This window comes from Pseudophryne corroboree, chromosome 3 (genome assembly GCF_028390025.1).
Source record: "Pseudophryne corroboree isolate aPseCor3 chromosome 3, aPseCor3.hap2, whole genome shotgun sequence".
In the NCBI taxonomy this organism is placed as follows: Eukaryota; Metazoa; Chordata; class Amphibia; order Anura; family Myobatrachidae; genus Pseudophryne; species Pseudophryne corroboree.
Genome location: NC_086446.1, coordinates 57306049 through 57318729, shown reverse-complemented (window position 1 = coordinate 57318729; position 12681 = coordinate 57306049). Strand labels below are relative to the sequence as shown.

At 49.6% G+C, this 12681-nt stretch overlaps 2 protein-coding genes across 2 annotated transcripts in view; one reads left to right on the top strand and one right to left on the bottom strand.

Annotated features, from left to right (window-relative positions):
- The window catches only part of LOC135057156 (NACHT, LRR and PYD domains-containing protein 12-like), a 143977-nt gene that overhangs the window by 67170 nt on the left and 64126 nt on the right, over positions 1–12681 (bottom strand). The window lies entirely within an intron of this gene.
- LOC135054718 (NACHT, LRR and PYD domains-containing protein 3-like) overlaps positions 963–12681 on the top strand; it is a 368941-nt gene continuing 357222 nt past the window's right edge. Inside the window, exons 1-2 of the mRNA XM_063958007.1 lie at positions 963–1119; positions 1468–1574. The gene's annotated coding sequence lies outside the window, so the exon portion shown is untranslated. The remainder of the gene's footprint in view (positions 1120–1467; positions 1575–12681) is intronic.

The window sequence follows — 12681 nt, the reverse complement described above, 5'->3', positions numbered from 1 at the left end:
TGGGGACTCTTGCCTGCCATAATGTATAAAATGGGGACTATTGCCTGCTGTAATGTGTAAAATGGGGAGACTTGCCTGTCGTAATGTGTAAAATGGGGATTTAATGTATCAAAGCCAATGCGGTGTGTGGCATAATATGGTGAAGGGGGCATTACTGTGGGGCTTATTTTTTTTGTTTTTTCCTGTGGTGGCCGTGATCTGTTGGTGCAGGGTCAAAACCTGGGGTGTATGGCAGTATTTTCAGATGAGGCCATGGCCATTTTAACAAGGCCACGCCTCTTGCCGGGAGCGCGCGTGCCAATTCTTTTTTGTATATCTATATGGGATTGGGGTGGCACCAAAATAAACTTTCGCCCTGGGCGCCACAAGGTCTAGAACCGGCCTTGATAAAGAGTTATGTTTCAGCTGGTGAACTGCTGTATATTATGGGCCTCATGTAGAGCTGGATGTATATGCATTTTGCAGGGTTTTTTTTTCCAGGGACGTGCAGTCAGGGGAGGCAGGGGAGGCAGTGCCTCCCCTGTAATAATGATTGAAGTAATACAAAGTAGATATTTATAACACGTTCTGCGTCATAATTATCCTCTTTGCATTCTTCTAATGAGACTTGTTGCAGCCAAATGCGGGTGGGAGGCAGATGAGAGCATTGCCTCACACCGACAATAATAAAGTGCCTGAGGCTGGGGGTGGGCAGGGGACAGGGCCAAACGGAGGGCAGGAAAAGCCCATTGAAAAAAATGTAGTAGAGGCACCAGCAGATCTGCCTCAGTGACAGGTGCGTGCCTGCATCCCTGTCAGTGTGGCAGATCTGATTGGTCAGCGGCTGCAGCACTGAGCAGTGGCTGTTTCCTGGTGTCACCAGGGGCGGAACTGTGGGAGGCAGTGGAGTCGGCTGCCGCCGGGCTCCTGACCACAAGGGGGCGCATCTCCTCCACTGTCTCCCGCAGCCTGAGAACTGCGCTGCTATTGTGGACGGAGGAGCTGTCACTGACACGGAAGCTGCCTCCTGTAGGGAGAGATGGCACTTGCTGCAGCTAGGGGGAGCTCCAGAGCACAGCTCCTCTTCTAGCCAGCCGAGGGAAGCTCTCTGCTCCGTCAGCCTGATGATGAAAGCCAAAGGTAGGCACTGTGTGGGGGGTAGGGGAGAGGTGTATTTGGAGGGAAGCACTGTGTTTGTGTGTGCTTGTTTTTAAGTGAGGTGTGTGTGTGTTTTTAGTGAAAGTTGTGCATTCAAGTAAAAGGCATGTGTGTGAGTGATGTGTTGTGTGTGTGTGTGTAAGTGAGAGACATGTGTATGTAAGTGAGAGGCATGTATTTGTGTGTAAGTGGGAGGCATGTGTATGTAAGAGAGACATGTGTGTGTTAGTGAAAGAGACGTGTGTGTGTGTGTGTTTAAGTGAATGAGGCGTTTGTGTTTTTTTTATATATATATCTAGTGTTCACGCTAGGTGTCTGCACCTTTTTTAGACAGATGAATCCCGCCCTGCCCGTTTTTGTGCGCCCTACCGACCCGCCGTTTTCTGCCTGCCGTACCCCGCCACGCCGCCGGACCCAGCCGTGCGCCGCCGGACCCGGTAAGCACATGAGAGTCCCCCTGGGCTAAATTAACCTTGTAAGTATTTTGCAGCTGTAAACTTCAATCTCAGTGCTCTCTACCTGGTGCAGTGTGCCTCAGTGCTCTCTACCTGGTGCAGTGTGCCTCAGTGCTCTCTACCTGGTGCAGTGTGCCTCAGCAGGGGCGTATCTACCCATTGGCCAGGATGGCACTCGCCAGGGGCGCTGGCCAATGGGGGGGCGCTTCCTGGAGGTGCCTCCCACGGCCAAGGGGTAGATTTATAGTAGTGCCTGGCTGCCTCACAGAGCAGCAGAAGTCAGGAGAATAGGCGCCTGCACAGTGGTGTAGTGCACCCGTCATTTCAGCGGCAGGTGCAGACAGTGTGCACAACAAGAGGACCCATCAGTTCATCCCCTGTTGTTTCCGGAGCTGCTGTGGCTGATGAGGACTGGAGGAGCTAGCAAGCTGGACAGGGGCAGGTCAGCGTCTGCCGTGGTGACTGGTGAGTACATGGAGGGCCAGAGGCAGGGCGGCGCCAGGGACCCTCAAACTGCATCAACATAATTTCCCCAGACTGGCCCACTCTGTCCCTACCTATCCAGCCAAGCCTTCTGGTAGCACAGAGCCGCAAATCGCGGTTGTTTAGGGGGCGGGGCCTAAATCCGTGAGTGCCCGCCCCCATCACAGAGCTCTGTGTGTAGTCAGGTAGTGTCTCTCCCCCCTCTCTTTCTCTCTGCCTGGCCCTCTCCCTCGCCTTGACACTTTCTCTGTCTCTCCCTCACACTCTCACTATCTCTCTCCGACACTGGGGGTCATTCCGGTCCGATCGCACGCTGCAGGTATTTTGCAGCGGTGTGATCAGGTCCAAACTGACTCTGTCTTTATCCATTACACTGTCTCTCCCTCTCTCCCTGACATGGTCTCGCTCTCTCTTCCTGAAATCTCTAGCTGACACTGTCTACTGTATCTCTCTCCCTCTCTATCTCCTTAACTATCTTTCTCCCCCTCTCTTTCTTCCTGAAACTGTCTCTCTCTTCCTCTCTCTATCTCCCTGACTTTCTCTACCTCCCTGTCACTGTCTCTATCCCCCTCTTTCCCCCTCTCTCTCCCTGACACAGTCGCTCATTCCCTCCCTCTCTCTCTCCCTGACAATGTCCATCTCCCTGACACTATATCTCCCTCTCCGACACTGTCTTTCTCTCCCTTTCTCTACCTGACACTCTATCTCTCTCTGTGACAGTATCTCTCTCTCACTCTCCCTCCCTGACACTTTCTCTCTCTCTCTCTCTCTCTCTCGCTCTCCCTCCCTCTCCCTCCCTCTCTGACACCCACTTTCTTTCTTTCTTTCTTTCTTTCTGCTGCCCTCTCTCTTCTTCTCTCATTTGTTTCTCTCTTTCTCCCTGACACCCTCTTTCCCGATCATCTCTGTCCCTCTCTCTTTCTCTCATTCCCTCTTCCCATTAAACCCCCTCTCTCTCTCTCTCTCTCTCCCTGACCCATCTGTCTCCCTCCTTCTCTTTTTTTTTACTCCTTTCTGTTTCGCACCCTGACATCCTTTTCTCTTGCTCTTCTCTTTCTCCGATATTCTCTCATTCTCTCTCTCTCTCTCTCTCTCTCTCTCTCTCACCCTGACACCATTTTCTCTCGCTCCTCTCTTCTCCCTGATATCCTCTCATTCTTTCCTTTTCTTTCCCTCTCTCTCTCCCTGACACCTTATTTGTCTCACTCTCATTCCCCTCACTCTCTCCTGCTCCTATAAGGGGCATAGTAGTGACAGTGGCGGTGGTGAGGGAATACTCAATTTTATTGGTGGGGGCCCCCTCTAGCCTTAATATGGCCCTGACCAGGGGTCAAGTGATGGTGCAGCCATAGATCAGGACAGAGGGAGCTGTAAGACATCACTTACTCATCAGGTATGAGCTGCAGGAGAGCATTGGGCAGAGTGAAGCCGCTGCGTAGAGGGCTCTGGAATCCAGATGGTGCCAGCAGAAAGCAAGAAAGAGTAGAGATACAGTGACCAGGAAGGCTCTGAAGCCCTCTCGGTCACTTTTCTATAGATCAATTTTTTTATACGGAACTGACTAGCCACCATGAAGGTCTAGATGCCATAGGCCCAGGGACCTGACTGTCAGGGCTTATGAATAGCAACTGAATAGAAGGAGCCGGGCACACCGCAAGTGACATACATGGCAGTGTGTGCCTGGCAAACGGAGTTTGCAGCTGCATCCAGTTCCGCCCTAGAGCATCTTGTGCTCTGTGCTGTGGCACAGGCTGCACCGCCCTATCATAGCGGAGATGACCTGGAATCTAGAGAGAAGAGGAGTCTGAGGGGCGACAGCAGCAGAAGAAACTTAGAATTGAAAGAAAGCCCCTAGGGAATCCAAACGGGAGAAGCAGGAAAGGGTTAGTGTTTATATCATTATAATATATCCATCATAAAATACTTTAAAAAAAATATATATATTAAATTAATCTCGTAATTTTTTTGTGTTTTTATGCGTGTTAACGGGAAAAAACAGGCAAGGTAGAATATGGGGGTGGGGGGCGCCAGACCCTTACTTTGCCAGGGGCGCTTGGACCCCTAGATACACCCCTGTGCCTCAGTGCTCTCTACCTGGTGCAGTGTGCCTCAGTGCTCTCTACCTGGTGCAGTGTGCCTCAGTGCTCTCTACCTGGTGCAGTGTGCCTCAGTGCTCTCTACCTGGTGCAGTGTGCCTCAGTGCTCTGCCTGGCGCAATGTGTATAACGTGCTCTATCTGTCGCAGTGTGTATAGGAGGTTCTATCTGGTGCAATGTGTATTAGGTGCACTACCGTGTGGTGTAATGTGAATTGCCACTATTATGTGGCCACGCACCTTCCCCACGAAACAACGCCGCTAGATTTTTGGAGCGCGCCTTCGGCGCGCACTGTCCATGTTTTGGCCCATAGGTATGGGAGCACCAAGCATTATAGTATGTACCTAAGTTTGCCCATCTAACTTAAAAATGTGCCCTCCCAAATGGAGAAATGTGCCCTCCCCGTGATCAGCACCCTGCCGTAAAAAAAAAATCCTACAGTGAACACTAATTATATCGGCACACCACTGCGCCAAAGCATCTCCATGGAGACCTGCTGGCGGGTGAGGGAGCACTGTAGGTGTACTATAATGGTGTGCTGGTGTCTGTTTTATTGTAATAACTGACTTGGTGTGCATCCACTTTGTATGTGTATCTATATTACTACTGGGAAAGGTACCTGAGCACGCTGCTACTGTTCACCCTTAGTGCCGGATAGCTACATATGGTATGTGTGTGTATGTGTATATGTAGGGGGGCACCAACATTTATCATGCCTCCGGGCGACTGGGACGAACTTACGCCACTGGGTGTCACTGCTAGTGTGGATCTCTCTCTCCAGGTGCTGGTCACAGCAGTACAGATGGTGAGGTAAGGAGATGAGGTTGTACAATTCCACATATCTATAGCTGGTGTAGCACTGTTATAGGGGGTGGGCGGGGGGGAGGGGGCTCTGATTCCCTGCACCTGGCTGCTATAGCCATGAACAGTATTGTCAGGCTGCTGCTGTCAGGGTCAGAGCTACGGCAGGAGCAGGCTGCGTGTCACTGTCTGCTCCTGCCTTTTGTTTTCAATCCCTCAGCTGCTGCCTGTGGATGTGTTAGGCAGGGGTGTATCTACCTATTGGCCAGGATGGCACTCGCCAGGGGTGCCAGGCAAGAGGGGGCGCCGCCTGTCTGTGCCACTCGCAGCCAAAGGATAGAAAAGCAGTATTGTCAGACTGTACCTGGTGAGAGTCTATTACTGCTGGAGCGGCACTGGTGTCCGGCAGCACCGCACTTGTAATCAGACTCAAAATAAACTACAGCTTCCAGCAGCCCTTGTTGGTGGGAGCTCCTGGCAGCAAGGGCTGCTGGGAACTGTAGTTTATTGTGAGTCAGATTACAAGTGCGATGCTGCTGGACATTAGTCTGATCACTAGTGCAATGCGGTGCTGCCGGATACTAGTCTGATCACTAGTGCAGTGAGTGCGTTGCTGCCGGACACTGGCTCTGCGCCGGCAGTGACAGACTGTCACCAGGTACACAGCAATTGTTATATAGCACAGTGCTATAGATCTATTTGTTGTTGAAGAGAATATAAAAGTGTCAGTGTTTGGGAGAAGGGACTGTGGTACCTGGAATACTACACGATTTTCATGCATGTTAGATGTAAGTAAGTAGTAAGTAAGCGAAAACTTTAACTTGTTGAGTGTAATAAAGAAGATACATATCTTACCTATTTCAAGGCCAGGTTCAAGGAAATGTATATCAGTTAATTGTATAATTGATAGTGATGAGGGGGTTCGGTTTTTCGGAAACCGAACCCCCCCGAACTTGAGCATTTTTTACACGGGTCCGAGCCGTACTCGGATTCTCCCGTGTGGCTCGGGTAAACAGAGCGCGCCCGAACGTCATCATCCCGCTGTCTGATTCTCGCGAGATTCGGATTCTATATAAGCAGTCGCGCGTCGCCACCATTTTCACACGTGCATTGAGATTGATAGGGAGAGGACGTGGCTGGTGTCCTCTCCGTTTATATTAGTAGTTACTGATCTGATTGCTACTGCTTAGCTTATTGTGGGGAGGATTGGGGAGCAGCTGTTAGGAGGAGTACAGTCAATGCAGAGTTTTGCTAGTTTTTTTTTATCCGTTCTCTGCCTGAAAAAAACGCTCCATACCATATCTGTGCTCAGCCTCAGTGTGCTGCATGATATATCTGACTGTGCTGAGTGCTCACAATGCTTAATTGTGGGGGAGACTGGGGAGCAGCTATAGCAGGAGTACAGTGCACACTTTTGCTGACAGTGACCACCAGTATACGTTTGTCTGCCTGAAAAACACTCCTGTGGTGTCTTTTTTTTTTATACTATAAACGCAGTCTGCTAACAGTGTCCACCAGGTCCATTATACTGTATATAGCAGTACAGTAGGCCACTGCTGTACCTACCTCTGTGTCGTCACTCGTCGTCCATAAAAAATATACTATCCATCCATCTACATTGTATACCTGTGGTGTCTTTTTTTTTTTATACTATAAACGCAGTCTGCTGACAGTGTCCACCAGGTCCATTATACTGTATATAGCAGTACAGTAGGCCACTGCTGTACCTACCTCTGTGTCGTCACTCGTCGTCCATAAAAAGTATACTATCCATCCATCTAAATTGTATACCTGTGGTGTCTTTTTTTTTAATACTATAAACGCAGTCTGCTGACAGTGTCCACCAGGTCCATTTTACCGTATATAGCAGTACGGTAGGCCACTGCTGTACCTACCTCTGTGTCGTCACTCGTCATCCATAAGTATACTATCCATCCATCTATATTGTATACCTGTGGTGTCTTTTTTTCTTTATACTATAAACGCAGTCTGCTGACAGTGTCCACCAGATCCATTATACTGTATATAGCAGTACGGTAGGCCACTGCTGTACCTACCTCTGTGTCGTCACTCGTCATACATAAAGTATACTATCCATCCATCTACATTGTATACCTGTGGTGCCTTTTAGTTGTGCGCATTAAAATATGGAGAACAAAAATGTGGAGGTTAAAAAAATAGGGAAAGATCAAGATCCACTTCCACCTCGTGCTGAAGCTGCTGCCACTAGTCATGGCCGAGACGATGAAATGCCATCAACGTCGTCTGCCAAGGCCGATGCCCAATGTCATAGTACAGAGCATGTAAAATCCAAAACACAAAAGATCAGTAAAAAAATGACCCAAAAATCAAAATTAAAAGCGTCTGAGGAGAAGCGTAAACTTACCAATATGCCATTTACGACACGGAGTGGCAAGGAACGGCTGAGGCCCTGGCCTATATTCATGGCTAGTGGTTCAGCTTCACATGAGGATGGAAGCACTCAGCCTCTCGCTAGAAAAATGAAAAGACTTAAGCTGGCAAAAGCACAGCAAAGAACTGTGCGTTCTTCGAAATCACAAATCCCCAAGGAGAGTCCAATTGTGTCGGTTGCGATGCCTGACCTTCCCAACACTGGACGGGAAGAGCTTGCGCCTTCCACCATTTGCACGCCCCCTGCAAGTGCTGGAAGGAGCACCCGCAGTCCAGTTCCTGATAGTCAAATTGAAGATGTCAGTGTTGAAGTACACCAGGATGAGGATATGGGTGTTGCTGGCGCTGGGGAGGAAATTGACAAGGAGGATTCTGATGGTGAGGTGGTTTGTTTAAGTCAGGCACCCGGGGAGACACCTGTTGTCCGTGGGAGGAATATGGCCATTGACATGCCTGGTCAAAATACAAAAAAAATCAGCTCTTCGGTGTGGAATTATTTCATCACAAATGCGGACAACAGGTGTCAAGCCGTGTGTTGCCTTTGTCAAGCTGTAATAAGTAGGGGTAAGGACGTTAACCACCTCGGAACATCCTCCCTTATACGTCACCTGCAGCGCATTCATCATAAGTCAGTGACAAGTTCAAAAACTTTGGGTGACAGCGGATGCAGTCCACTGACCAGTAAATACCTTCCTCTTGTAACCAAGCTCCCGCAAATCACACTACCAACTCCCTCAGTGTCAATTTCCTCCTTACCCAGGAATGCCAATAGTCCTGCAGGCCATGTCACTGGCAAGTCTGGCGAGTCCTCTTCTGCCTGGGATTCCTCCGATGCATCCTTGAGTGTAACGCCTACTGCTGCTGGCGCTGCTGTTGTTGCTGCTGGGAGACGATCGTCATCCCAGAGGGGAAGTCGGAAGACCACTTGTACTACTTCCAGTAAGCAATTGACTGTCCAACAGTCCTTTGCGAGGAAGATGAAATATCACAGCAGTCATCCTGCTGCAAAGCAGATAACTGAGGCCTTGGCAGCCTGGGCGGTGAGAAACGTGGTTCCGGTATCCATCGTTACTTCAGAGCCAACTATAGACTTGATTGAGGTACTGTGTCCCCGGTACCAAATACCATCTAGGTTCCATTTCTCTAGGCAGGCGATACCGAAAATGTACCCAGACCTCAGAAAAAGAGTCACCAGTGTCCTAAAAAATGCAGTTGTACCCAATGTCCACTTAACCACGGACATGTGGACAAGTGGAGCAGGGCAGACTCAGGACTACATGACTGTGACAGCCCACTGGGTAGATGTATTGCCTCCCGCTGCAAGAACAGCAGCGGCGGCACCAGTAGCAGCATCTCGCAAACGCCAACTCGTTCCTAGGCAGGCTACGCTTTGTATCACCGCTTTCCAGAATACGCACACAGCTGAAAACCTCTTACGGCAACTGAGGAAGATCATCGCAGAATGGCTTACCCAAATTGGACTCTCCTGGGGATTTGTGGCATCGGACAACGCCAGCAATATTGTGCGTGCATTACATCTGGGCAAATTCCAGCACGTCCCATGTTTTGCACATACCTTGAATTTGGTGGTGCAGAATTATTTAAAAAACGACAGGGTCGTGCAAGAGATGCTGTCGGTGGCCAGAAGAATTGCGGGCCACTTTCGACGTACAGGCACCGCGTACAGAAGACTGGAGCACCACCAAAAGCACCTGAACCTGCCCTGCCATCATCTGAAGCAAGAGGTGGTAACGAGGTGGAATTCAACCCTCTATATGCTTCAGAGGATGGAGGAGCAGCAAAAGGCCATTCAAGCCTATACATCTGGCCACGATATAGGCAAAGGAGGTGGAATGCACCTGTCTCAAGCGCAGTGGAGAATGATTTCAACGTTGTGCAAGGTTCTGCAACCTTTTGAACTTGCCACACGTGAAGTCAGTTCAGACACTGCCAGCCTGAGCCAGTTCATTCCCCTCATCAGGCTTTTGCAGAAGAAGCTGGAGACATTGAAGGAGGAGCTAAAACAGAGCGATTCCGCTAGGCATGTGGGACTTGTGGATGGAGCCCTTCATTCGCTTAACCAGGATTCCTGGGTGGTCAATCTGTTGAAATGAGAGCACTACATTTTGGCCACCGTGCTCGATCCTAGATTTAAAACCTACGTTGTATCTCTCTTTCCGGCAGACACAAGTCTGCAGAGGTTCAAAGACCTGCTGGTGAGAAAATTGTCAAGTCAAGCGGAACGTGACCCGTCAACATATCCTCCTTCACATTCTCCCGCAACTGGGGGTGCGAGGAAAAGGCTACGAATTCCGAGCCCACCCGCTGGCGGTGATGCAGGGCAGTCTGGAGCGAGTGCTGATGCTGACATCTGGTCCGGACTGAAGGACCTGCCAACGATTACTGACATGTCGTCTACTGTCACTGCATATGATTCTCTCACCATTGAAAGAATGGTGGAGGATTATATGAGTGACCGCATCCAAGTGGGCACGTCAGACAGTCCGTACGTATACTGGCAGGAAAAAGAGGCAATTTGGAGGCCCTTGCAGAAACTGGCTTTATTCTACCTAAGTTGCCCTCCCTCCAGTGTGTACTCTGAAAGAGTGTTTAGTGCCGCAGCTCACCTTGTCAGCAATCGGCGTACAATGTTACTTCCAGAATGTCACAACTGAGGGCCTGAGCTGACGGAAGGCAGCCTCAGTTGTAGGGGCTGAGATGTACCGGAACCTGGGAGGTTGTATCAGACCCCTGGACATGTAAGTAACATGAGGAATAACCGCCCGAAGGCGTGACCACGACAACTTGAATAAAAGTCAATGATGTTTATTTATGACAAACTCCATGCATCACAGTAGCAGTAAAAGAAACATAAAAATCAGCAGAGAAATAATAATACAGTTCCTGGGTACTATAGGGTGGCAGGGGCCACAGAGCTCTGGTGGTATGAGACAGTTCTTATTATCTGCAAGTTGGAAAGTCCTTACCAGGCTCAACTGTAGCAATGAGGAAAGCCCAGGGTCGTACCAGCTGGTGTTCCAGGGAAAGCTGGACTGCTGTAGGTAAAATGCTGCTGTGGGTACTGGTTAGAACCAGACAGGTGTTGGCACGGAGTGGATACTGGCTGGAACCAGTTAAATAATAAATAGAGCTTGAGAGCGATGCAATATAGATGAAATGTAGAATTTGAGAGCGGAGAAATAATAATACCGGTGGAGAGAGGTAAACTGTAGAAAGGACACCGGCCCTTTAAGAGAAGCTGTACACTGCTGGAAGCTGAGCTGGAAGCAGGTGATTGTTGTAGCTGGAAACAGGTGAGTCCAGAATGGATCGGAGAGTCAGGCTACACCGCAGATGGAATGCTGGTGCGGGTCTCTATAGCAGAAGTCTGGAGACAGGAGCTGGAACCTGGAAGACATTCACAGGAGAGAGACAAACTGGAACAAGGTTTGACAACCAAAGCACTGACGCCTTCCTTGCTCAGGCACAACCTATTTATACCTGCAGCAAGGAAGGCATTGGCTAGGCAATTATGCAAATAATAATACAGACAGCAGATTGGTGAATATGATCAGATGACAGAATCCAAGATGGCTGCGCCCATGCAGACACTTGGAGGGAAGTTTGGTTTGTAATCCATGTGGTCTGGAAAACAGTAATGGCGGCGCCGGCCACCGGAGACAGGAGACGCCAGGCTGACAGGTGCACATCCAACCACGCGGACACAGCGGAGGCCGCGGCTGACGTAATCGCCACTCTGAATGCAGAAGCTCAGGGACGGCGGCGGAGGCCGCGGGAGACGCCATGCCAGATGTATAAGGCGTACTGTGACTGCGTCCAGAGAGACAGGAGAGGATACGGAGATGTGCACATCAGGGTAACAGATGGGATCCGGTCCTGGAGCGCTGAGCCAGCCTTAGGAGGCATCTGATAGGTAAGAAATGGCGTCCAGATACCCGGATCGTGACAGCACCCCCCCCTTTAGGAGTGGCCCCAGGACACTTCTTTGGCTTTTGAGGAAACTTGGAATGGAATCTCCGGACCAAGGCAGGAGCATGGACATCAGAAGCATTGGTCCATGAACGTTCCTCAGGGCCATAACCCTTCCAGTCAATAAGATACTGAAGTTGACCGTAACGGTGACGTGAGTCCAGGATCTTGGCCACTTCATACTCAACGCCTCGTTGAGTTTGGACTTTCGGAGATGGAGGAAGTGAGGAATGAAACCGATTCAAGATTAGCGGTTTCAACAGAGAAACATGGAATGTCCTGGGTATTTTTAAAAAAGGAGGTAACTGGAGTCTGTAAGCAACAGGATTGATGACTTGATCAATTTTAAAAGGACCGATGAAGCGAGGTGCAAACTTCATACTGGGAACTCTCAACCTCAAATTCTTCGTGGATAACCATACCCGATCACCCACCTTGAGAGCAGGAACTGCTCGACGCTTCTTATCCGCAAACTTCTTGTACCTGAACGATGCCTTGAGCAGAGCTGATCGTACGCTCTTCCAGATATTGGCAAACTGATGCAAGGTGATATCCACTGCGGGAACAGAAGTTGCTGGAAGCGGTTGGAACTCAGGGACTTTAGGGTGGAATCCAAAGTTGGTGAAGAATGGTGTTGAAGAAGATGAAGAATGATACTGGTTGTTATGACAGAACTCGGCCCAGGGAAGTAATTGAACCCAGTCATCTTGAGAGGAGGACACATAGATGCGGAGGAAGGACTCCAAGTCCTGATTCACCCTCTCAGTTTGACCATTGGTCTGAGGATGGTAAGCCGTGGAAAACTTTAGCTTGACTTGGAGGACTTGACATAAACTTCGCCAGAATTTGGCTGTGAATTGAACTCCTCGATCTGAGATAATTTCTTCTGGAAGACCGTGGAGTCGGAAGATCTCTTGTATGAATACTTGAGCCAACTTGATAAGCTGACGGAAGACCGGTGAGAGGAATGAAGTGTGCCATCTTGGTGAACCGGTCAACTACCACCCAGATGGTATTAAACTTGTTGCACATGGGCAAATCTGTAATAAAGTCCATCGACAAATGGGTCCATGGTCGACGGGGAACAGATAGTGGAACCAGTTGCCCCGCAGGCGCCTGCGGGATACCTTATGTTGAGCACACTTTGGGCAAGATGCAATAAACTCCAAAACGTCTTTTTTCAGAGTTGGCCACCAATAGGACCTAGAGATAAACTCCAGGGTTTTTTGGATACCTGTATGTCCGGCAAAGCGGGAAGCATGGGCCCAATGCATGAGCTTCTTCCTTAGTGTCGGCTTCACAAAACT